Source organism: Hippoglossus hippoglossus, chromosome 18 (genome assembly GCF_009819705.1).
Source record: "Hippoglossus hippoglossus isolate fHipHip1 chromosome 18, fHipHip1.pri, whole genome shotgun sequence".
NCBI lineage: Eukaryota > Metazoa > Chordata > Actinopteri > Pleuronectiformes > Pleuronectidae > Hippoglossus > Hippoglossus hippoglossus.
In genome coordinates, this window is record NC_047168.1 from 2,954,939 (window position 1) to 2,966,134 (window position 11,196).

General features: G+C 44.1%; 1 long non-coding RNA gene across 1 annotated transcript; it reads right to left on the bottom strand.

The window, feature by feature from the left end:
• Positions 1–186: 186 nt before the first annotated feature.
• LOC117779211 lies at positions 187–6,619 on the bottom strand. The gene is made up of 3 exons (XR_004616953.1): positions 6,608–6,619; positions 4,435–4,437; positions 187–551 (listed from the first exon to the last, which is right to left on the bottom strand). It is a non-coding gene; the product is annotated as an uncharacterized LOC117779211 (long non-coding RNA).
• Between the last annotated feature and the right edge of the window lie 4,577 nt (positions 6,620–11,196).

Here is an 11,196-nt window from a genome sequence, read left to right on the forward strand (position 1 = left end):
TAAGGCCATCTGGGGTTTAAAAGTGATCACAACCACTTGCTGATTGTATATATATATATATATGTATATATATATACACACATATATATATATATATATATATATATATACACACATACATAAACTATGTAAGGAGGAATTATGGTAAACATTATTCACATGAAAGTGGAATATTCCCACTTTTAATTTGATAACTTTATTAAACATGGCTTTTACATCTGAATATAGAGTGTAAACATTGTGTTGCTGTGACTACAAGCAGCTACAGAGCTCACAGTGTAGAGTGTATGATAGGGTTGTCAGTGTTACACTCAAGCTGTGACTCTTAGTGAAGGGATCATAAACCTACAAGTCTGTGTTATTGTCTTATGATCGTATTAGACTTTTTCTGCATGTGCGTGTGTTTCCTGGAGGAGTCCTCCTTCCTCTTCCTGCTGCCGTGGCTGCTCTGCTGCAGCCTGTAGGTTTTCTGAGCCTGGGCTCTCTCCTTCTCCAGGACCTCTGTGTCGTCCAGAATCTCCAGACCTGGGATCTGACTGATGACGTTCTGTCTGAAGAGGAACAAAATGAAGACAAATGAGAAACACCATTCACAGGATATAGTATGCAGGTTGACCTTATGTATATAGATGCAGTTGTGGGATGTAATGAAGTACATTTACTACATTAAAGTACTACATCTTTCATGAATTTGAACTTTAATTAAGTCGATTTATTTTCTGGTAATTTTCAATTTGACTCCACTTCATATATCAACAAATATCTGACTGTCTACACCACTACATTTTTGTACAATGCATTGCATTACATGTTTACGTTATTTTTTTAAATAGAGGCCACCATGAAGACTCAGTCGTGAAATAAACCCCGTTCATGACTGCATTTAAAAGAGATATATGATAGTGTGGACTAGCATTGTGTTAAACAATATACAGTAGACAGAGCAGAGAATGAGCTGCACTTTACCTTTAATACTTTAAGTAGATTTACTTAGTTTTACTGAAGCCATAGTGCTTGTTCATTTTGGAAATTGTTGGGTTCTCTGTTATATTCAAGGTTTTGACCTTAATACGTAAAGTGCCTTGAGATAATGTACGTTGTGATTTGGCGCTATACAAATCAAATATAATAGAATTGAATGAAGTACTGGACTGTATTAGACTGAAGAGATGTTTGTATTCTGCTCCCACATGTGTGCTACAACACAGCAGCAGCCACAACAGCAGTAATAAAGTGGAATGAACTCAGCTCCAACAGTGTCAACACAAACTGAATTCATGAAAGAGCTTAAACACAAAAATAACATGTTCATTTTTACTGCTAGTGTGGTTGTTTTCATTACCATTAGTTGGCTCTGTAGACCAGATTATTACAATGGCTTGTGAATAATAATAATGAATGAGAACAATGCAAACTAAAGTGTGTTAATATACAGAACTAGTTAAAGGACTTAAGTGGAAATGGTTGGGTCAGTCCCCTTGGACCCTGGGGCCACCACACCCCCCATATCGCTCATCTTTTACCTTGTTTACTTTTTTATGTTTTCATTTCCAACATGTAGAACTAAGGGCTGTCTCATAACCTTCAAACTGCCTGATTCTGGAGGTGAAATAATGAATCCTTTATTTAGGTGAAGATTTTGGGGACTGAAGCCTTCTTGTTTGTGTTTCTAGTTTGACCAATCACATTTACTCCCGGCTTCATATGTCAGAGGTCACTAAAGTTAATGTTGAGTCGGTCTGTGCTTTTGCAAAAACGATGTTGGACACTGTACTTTTCTCTGGACCTCTTCCTAACACGACAAGTGATGACATGTTTCGCCGCATGTTGTCTTTTAACCGCTGGCTGTCGAGGTGGTGTCCTGTAAATGATGTGGGCTTTGTAGACAATTGGCAAACTTTTTGGAGGAAACCTGGTCTTGTTAGGAGAGACGGCGTTCATCCCACTTGGGATGGAGCAGCTCTCTTTTCTAGGAATATTACTCAGTTTATAAACCCCAAATGACAACCCAGAGTTGGGACCAGGACGCAGAGCTGCAGTAATACACACTTCTCTGCGCTCCCTCTGGATCAGTCACACAACCACAACCCAATAGAGACTGTGTCTGTCCCCCGTCCCATTAAATTATTTAAATCAAACATGAACAGAGGGAGAATTCTACACAAAAAACTAATACAAATTAACACAACCTCTGCAACAACTCAACAAACAAGACTATTAAATGTGGACTTTTAAACATAAGATCACTATCATCGAAGGTTATTTCAGTAAATGAACTAGTCTCAGATCAAAAAGTTGATTTATTGTCCCTCACTGAGACCTGGCTGCATCCCCATGAATATGTCAGCCGAAATGAATCTACCCCCCCAGTCATGTAAATACACATGTTCCCCTAGAGAGGTGGAGTTGCTGATATTTTTAAATCCAGTCTATCAATTAATCCTAAACCTAAACTAAGCTACAACTCATTTGAAAGTCTTGTTCTTAGTCTTCCACACCCATCCAAGAAATACCAACAGCCAATCATATTTGCTGTAGTTTACCGTGCTCCTGGGGCTTATTCTGAATTTTTAACAGAATTCCCGAAGTTTTTCATAAACCTAGTCCTAAAAACAGATAAAGTTATTATTGTCGGTGACTTTGATATTCATGTTGACAATAATAATGATAGCCTTAGTTTAGCATTTATTTCAGTACTAGACTCAATTGGTTTCAGTCAGTGTTGTTACCACACACTTTACCTTGTACTATCATACGGTGTCAAAATTCAACATCTAATAGCACTTCCACATAATCCGATTCTATCAGACCATAATTTAGTAACCTTCGATTTCTTATTATCAGAATACATGCCACTAATAAAAGACTCCTTTTCTAGATGTCTACCTCTGTAAAGTCATTACGATTTACATTAGACTCAATAGACTCCTATAAAAATGTAACTTGTAAAACATAGTAAATTAGCTCCCTGGTGTAATTTCCAACACACATGAATTAAAACAAGCGTGAAGAAAACTAGAAAGGAAGTGGCGCTCCAACAATCGTGTTGAAAATCACCTAGCCTGGAAAGATAGTGTTAAAGTTTATAAGAAGGCCCTCCACAAAGCAAGTGCTGCCTACTACTCCACACTAATAGAAGAAAATAAAAACAACCGCAGGTTTCTCTTCAGCACTGTAGCCAGGCTGACAGAGAGTCACACCTCCACCGAACCCAGTATTCCGCAATCCCTGAATAGCAATATCTTTATGACCTTCTTTAATGATAAAATTCTAACTATGAGAAATAAAATCAACCATCTCCTGCCCTCAAGAATAGAAATCTCAGAAACAGCTGAGAATCTTACCAATTATTTAGACAGCTTCTCTCTGATCACCCTCGATCAGCTGAGCAAAAATAATCTCATTTTCTAAACCCACAACTTGTATCTTAGATCCCATTCCCACAAAATTACGGAAAGAAATTCTGGCCCAACAGAGGACAGTTCAGGCTGTTCCTGCTGATTAACAGTAGCACTTGTATGTTGACATGTCCATAATTCTCACAACAGACCTGAAGTTCAACGTCTACCCAGCCATCAAGAGGAAAGTCTGTGCCATTGGCTGCAGAGATCTCCAAAGGCTGCTCCTAACCCGAAAGGAGGGATTCGAGTGGCTGGATTCAGACATTGGAGAGTGCTTTGTCTATCCATGCTCTCTCTACCATAGTCACTTGGGCCCCTGAGTCGAGCAACATTTCAAGAGGGACTCCATTGATAGCACATGAGACCATACATTGCTTTCCTATGAGATGTGCTAGACGCTTTCTTGGTGGTGGTTGGGATGGTGTTGGCACTCCCCCACGGCCGGCTGTTTTAGAGTGGCTGGCTTGTGCTGGTGGATCCTCAGCTGTCACGGTCACTCGCTGCCCCTCTTCAGTGACCTCACCCCATTTCCCCATATCTTTCTCTGCAGACAGCCGATGGCTCGATGTCCAGCTTGGCCACAAAAAAACAGTGAGGGCAGCTCACCTTGCTCTGCTGTATACAGTTGCTGCAATGCCCCTGGTCTCAGATGATGGGAGGTGAGGACGGGTTGCAGGTAGGTAGGGCCCGCAGGTGCCACACTGTCAGAAGGTTTTGCCATCTGGGTGAGATGTTTGGTCAGTGAGGACACTTGTGCAGTCAGTTCTCTAATAGCAGCATGGTTAGCCTGTAACTTAGTGTCAACGTTAGCTTGCTTGACTCACTACTGTCAAGCTGAGCTGGACTTACAGTCACTGGGCTCTCTTTGTCTTGCTGCTTAGCATTACTTAATTCCTGTTTTTGTCCCTGATGTGGGCGCGGAGAAACCGCTTTAACTCAAGAGTTAAATCACTTTTGTTAGTTAACATATCTCTAAATGTACCAGGTTTTATGATCTTAATCACAGTGCGAATTACCTCTGACTCTGTAAAACCTTCTTCAATTAATCAAATTTATTTGTATTGCCCATATTCACAAATCACAATTTGTCTCATAGGGCTTTAACCAGGTGTGACATCCTCTGCCCTTAACTCTCCACAACAGTAAGGAAAAAACAACAAAAAAAACCTTTTAACAGGTTAAAAAGAACGTAGAAACCTCAGAGAGAGCCACATGTGAGGGACGGACAGAAGTGCAATAGATGCCACGTGTAATGGAGAACATCAGACAGATAAGGGTGTTTACATCATTGATTAGAATAAACACTTTGTAGCATAATGGAAGGTAAATGAATTGATGGATTATTGTCAGTAATGGTAAAGTATCTGAGTAGATATATTGTATATCAAGTCTTGTTGTAATCATAGTCCACGGTCAGCAGCCACCACGATCATGATCCACCATCACGATCGGATGCCACCATAGTCCAAAATCATGATCCACCGCCGCCATCAGGATCCACCATCAGCTGCCACTATTATTATCACGGTCAGCCAGCACGATACAGGATCCACCATACAGGATCCGCCATTACGATCACGATCTCTTATACGCGATCCACCATCATAATCCTTGATGTGGCAGCAGCCGCGGCCCTGGATCTGCGGACGATAAGGCATAGGGGCTCTGGGGAAGAAGTCAAGTCTTGATGAGATATTCATTTCTTTGATGTGATAAGGAGGGAGAAGAGGAAGGAGAAGCTGGGAAGAGAAGATCCATGTGTCATGTGTCCCCCGACATTCTAGACCTAGAATGTCGCATAACTAAGAGCAGGTCCAAGACAAGCCTGTAACGGCTCTAAATCTAAGCTTTATCGTAAAGGAAGGTTTTAAACCTACTCTTAAACTTACAAATGGTGTCAGCCTCCCGAACTGAAAGTGGGAGATGATTCCACGGGAGAGGAGCTGGATAGTTGAAAGCTCTGGCTCCTACTCTACTTTTTGAGACTTTAGGGACGACAAGTAAGCCTGAATTCTGGGAGCGCAGTGCTCTAGTGGGGTGATACGGTACTATCAGCTCTTTAAGGTAAATGGTGCCATATTATTAAGGGCCTTGAAGGTGAGGAGGAGAATTTTAAATTCTATTCTAGATTTAACGGGAAGCCAGTGTAGTGAAGCTACTGGTCTCTTTTCCAGGTTCTTGTCAGGACACGTGCTGCAGCATTTTGGACAAGCTGCAGAGTCTTTAACGACTTACTGCTGGAGCCTGATAATAAGGAATTACAACAAACAAGTCTGGATGTAACAAAGGCCTGGACTAGTTTTTCTGCATCTTTTTGAGAGAGGACATGTCTGATTTTTGAGATGTTATGTAAGTGAGAGAAGGCGGTCCTAGAAATTAGTTTTAAAGGGGACATAGCATGCCCATTTTACCACAAGTTGATATGGTTCCTTGGGGTCTTAATGAAATGTCTGTAACATACTTTGGTCAAAATACCACAAGGATCATTTAAAACAGCACCCTTTTTACCCTGTCTAAAACAGCCCTCCACAGAGTGACCTGTTTTGAGTGCCTGTTCCTTTAAATGCTAATGAGCCAGCTCCCCCCTCCCCCCTCTCCCTTATATTTTAAACGATATAAATTACATATTTTATATGATATAAATTATCAAATATGCATCCCATACTTTGTATTCCCCTTCTGTTGTCCTGGAGTTTTAATTTTCCCAATCACATAATTAAATGTCCCCCTCTGCCCATCCACTACAAGCACACAAGCAGACAGACAGAGAGAGAAAGAGAGGGGTGGGGGGGGGGGGGCTATGAAGACCATCATTTACCCCCGAACCCCGACATTCAACGGGTACAACAACAAGCGGAGAAAGCAGAATCGCGGGCTGACCTTATATAAACAGTCTATGGGGCTGACCAGCGCTGAGAAATGCTCGTCCCGTGTGAACAGCCAGGCGGCTGCGCGCTTGAGAACGGCGCTGCGCTGCCTCGCAGCGGCGCTTCCGCGTCCGGTGTTAACCCGGCGTAACTACTGTACCCCGGCGTACAGTAGTGCTGAACACTGCGGAAGTCTTCCACACAGCCAGCAGTGTGGAAGACTTCCGCAGTGTTACAGTAGTGCTGAACACTGCGGAAGTCTTCCACACTGTTGGCTGTGTGGCGCTGACACAAATTCCAGCTCACGCATGGGAGAGCAAGCAGTCGCGCCCGAGCAACTGCTGCAGCCTCCCAGTCCCAACGATCCAGACAAATGCCACATGTGAGTGAATCGCGGGCTGACCAGCGGAGAAATGCTCATCCCGTGTGAACAGCCCGGCGGCTGCGTGCTTGGGAACGGCACTGCGCTGCCTCGCAGCCTCGCTGCCTCCGGTGTAAACCCGGCGTAATGAGTGTGGGGGGACGGGGGGATGAGGTGGGGGGTGGGCCAAGACCATGTAGGGAGACTTCCAGTGCCTTGTTACGACACAAAACCCAGGAAGCTCAATCGAGTCGCTCAAGCATGACGTTTCTGACTTAGAGGAACCATAACAAAACGCGCGAGTGTTTTTTTCCCAGAGGTTTTGGGTTGGTAGACATGCCAGATACCCACATTAACGTGTAGAAGCACTAACAAAGTGGAATTTGCATGATATGCACATAACGTCTACATCGAGTGAGTCTCCAAGTTTGTTTCTCCTGCAAAGATAGATCGCCATCTTTGCTTGACCCAAAACAAAGTTCAAGAGTTGACATTTTATCATATTTTTTCTGTTGTACTTGTAACCCAGGATGAACATTTGATTTGAGAAAACTTCATCAAACAAAGCAAACAAGTGAGTCAGAAACAGAAACAGTGAGGAGAGCCGACCACACTCCAGAAAACAATGAAAAACTGTCTCCCTCTGTGGACAGAAGGGATAACCGAAACAAACGCGTTGACAGCAACAGCTCCGTGTAGAACCCTCCACTGTAAGTCCCCCCCCCCTCTTTGTCAGCGGTGGTTTGTAGAGTGCTCTCCACTCCGGCCTCTGAGCCTCTGACAGGGCCAGATGAGCCCTCCATGGAGAGTCACTCCGGTCTTCCAGTCTGCTCTGGTTCAGAAGTTTAACTAATAAATAATACATAGTTTTACCCGTCATGGTGCTCAGTGTGCTACAAGAGGCATTTTTTATGTTTAACAAAAAACCTTCACATTTAAGGACAGGAACAATGTTTATATCAGGAAGAGGATCACTGGTGTCAGGCTGAATGAGTCCATCACAGTGAGCAGTGATCAACAGAAGTTCAGGGTGTGTTAGCTGCTGTTTCCAGCCTCTCAGCAGGAGGCTCACCACCCTGGCTGACCTGATCCCCAAACGTGAGGCCAGACCTGCAGCGTTGTCCAGGTGAGGGCCACACACCTCCACCACATGGCCCAGTGTGAGGACTTTGGCCTGGCACAGTTTTTGAGGTAGGCCTGGTTCTGCATCACACCGGAGCCGAGTCCCATGAACCACTGGCTCTTTGAGGAGCCAGAGCAGAGAGTCACAGTTCTGAAGTCTCTCTTTATGGAACATTCCCCACACTTTGAGCAGTCCTTTGTAAAAACCTGGAAGGTTGTCCAACTTACATCCATTTACATCCATTAGAAACAACGACTCAGCCAGGCCCAGCCCACCACACCGCTCTAGTATGGCATGGGCTACGGGTCTCCAGACCAGGTCGCCAGGTCCAGTCAGGAGTCTTTGGATGAACTGGAGCCTGAAAGCGGCCCCCCTGCTCGCCAAGTGGACAAGTCCATGTCCCCCCTCCTCCTTAGGCAGAAAGAGGACACTCTGTGGGACCCAGTGCAGACGGTCCCAGAAGAAGTCCACCATCACAGCCTGTATTCTGGCCAGCAGACGTGCTGGGGGGTCCACACATGCCAGTCGGTGCCATAGCATGGAGGAAACCAGGTTGTTGATGATAAGGATGCGGCCTTTAAAAGACATGTGTGGGCGAAGCCACTTCCATTTTGTGAGACGTCCTTCTACCTTCTCTAAAACATTGTCCCAATTTTTGCTCATGAAGGTTGCATCCCCAAGATAAATGCCCAGATATCTAAGACCTTCTTTATTCCAGGTCAACCCCCCCGGTAACACAAGTTCTCTGCTCAGCTCAGTTCCCATTGCTAAAGCTCCACTTTTTTCCCAGTTAAGTTTTGCCGATGATATTTTGCCAAACTGATCAACAGTTTCAACTAGTACATCGATTTCATTTTGTTCTTTAACAAGGACCATGACATCGTCAGCATAAGCAGATACTTTCAAAACTTGTGGACACCCTGGGAGATTTACACCTGACAGCTGTACCCTCAGTCTGTGCAGGAGCGGCTCTATGGCTAGAGAGTACAGCATGCCAGACAGGGAGCAGCCCTGTCTGATTCCCCTCTGAACTTTAAAAGGAGAGCTTAAACCACCATTAATCTTTAAAACACTCTCAATGTCACTGTACAATGTCCGGATCATGGCTATGAGACCAGGGCTGAACCCAAACACCTGCAGCGTCTGCCACAAGTATCTGTGTTCAACCCGGTCAAAAGCCTTTTCTTGATCTATAGAAATAAGACCAAGTTCACAGCCCAATGAACCAGAGAGGTCCAAAATATCACGAATCAGAGTAATGTTATCAGATATCAGCCTGCTGGGCACACAATAGGTCTGGTCTACATGAATGACATGCTCCATCACTTTTCTCAGCCTCGTGGCCAACACTTTGGACAAAAGTTTATAGTCAGTGCAGAGCAGAGCTACTGGTCGCCAGTTCTTTATCTCCTGCAAATCTCCTTTTTTGGGGAGAAGGGTGAGGACCGCTCTCCTACAGCTCAAGGGTAGCTGTCCTTTGTTAAAACTGTCTCTGAGGACCAACAGCAGATCTCCTCCAATCACAGGCCAGAAAACCTTGTAAAAATCCGCAGGAAGTCCGTTGATGCCTGGAGCCTTGCCGTTCTTTATCCTCTGCAGCGCAGCATGTAGTTCTTCAGCAGAGAGCTGTGTGTGTAGCTCTGCACTGACCTCTGCAGGAACCTTGGGTAGACCCTCAAAGAATGTCTGTGCCACCTCTGGTCTCTCTTGGAACTCCATCTTGAAAAGTTCCTCATAGAAACTGACAGCATATCTGCGAATCTCTGCAGACTCCTGCAGCAGCTGCCCTGTGTTGGACCGCAGGGAGTTCATGAGTCTTTTTTGTCCGTTCTTATGTTCGAGGCCAAAGAAGAAGTGAGAGGGAGCATCCATCTTGGCAACATGCTGGAACCGGAAGCGAACCAGAGCACCTTGAGCAGAAAAACCCAACAGGTCTGACAGAGCTGACTTTTTGTTTTTGAGAACTTTAATGTGTTCTCCGTCTCCGGGGGATTCTGCTTGATCTTGCAGATCCACTATTTCTCTCTCTAGAGCCTTCATAGACCTGGTCATGTCCCTTGTGGCACAGATGCTTAATTTGACCCTTTCCTATGTCCCACCACTGTTGTAATGAGGTGTAGTCAGATTTAGTTTTTGAATAATTGTTCCAAAACAAACTGAAAGCATTTTTGAAAACATTATCTGAAAGCAGGGCTACATTGAAATGCCAGTAACTACTGCTGCATTTTATATTTTTAATAGAAACTGAAACCTGAACAAGTGAATGGTCTGAAATGCCAACTGGGTGTATGGAGCAACTCTGAAGAGCATTTGCCTGATGTTTGAAGCAGTAAAATCTGTCCAGCCGAGCCATAGATAGAGTGTTGTCTCTAGTATGGACCCAAGTGTACTGACGCTGAGTGTGATGAAGGAGACTCCAGGTGTCACATAGATCATTTTATTCAATCAGTTTGACAAGACACCTCCTGGAGGCACCATGAGGTTCTGCATGGTTTCTGTCCAGAGTTGCATTAGCTGTGCAGTTAAAGTCACCACCCAGGAACATGTGCCCTTCACCACTACACGAGTAAACAACAGAGTTTAGAGTGTTTAGCAGAGTTACTCTTTCTGTGCCTACAGTCGGAGCATAAACATTAATGAAGGTTATTTTTACATTTTCAAACACAGCCTGTATTTTTAACAAGTGACCTTCTACAATTTCCTCTGTAGCAGAGGAAACAGGAAGAAAGTCTCTGGAAAATAAAATGGCCACTCCACCACTGTTGCTGCCCTTATGGCTGAAGAAAACCTCCCCATCCCACTCCTTCCTCCAGGCAGCTTCGCTCTCAGCTGTGCTGTGTGTTTCCTGGAGAAAGACAACATTTAGCTTCCTGATCCTACACAGGCTGAACAGAGCAGCTCTCTTCACATCTCCTCTGGCACCATTTATATTTAAAGAGCCCAGCTTTATGTCACACATGTTGAGGATAAGGTTGAATTTAAAACAAACGTAGAGGATCACACAGATGTAGGAGAACAGACTGGCTTTTAACCATCAAATGGCCATTTGGGCTCTGACTTTAGACATTAGTTTCCTGAGGCGGAAAACTTCCTGATCAGTGAAGGTCGCTTTGTCGGTACCTTCAATGTTTCTCATGAAAACTCTCACCGAGTTGAGGAACAGTTTTAAATCGGGGAAGAAATCCTCTACTCTAACCAGTCTTGTGCCCTTAGTGTTGTGTAAAAAAGTCCGGATTCTGGTGAAGGAGTAAAGACTCTCTTCATCCACCTGCAGGTTCTCCTGTGTGTTTATTAAACTGTCCTCTGCCTGAGAGGAAGAACACGGTGGGTTTATCTTTGATACTTTTTTTGCTTGTTCACTGTTTGTTTTGTTTTCTGGGCTTTTACATCTGGTTGACAGTTTGAGAAGATCTTCCTCAATCAAAAAATCGTCCTCATCAGTGA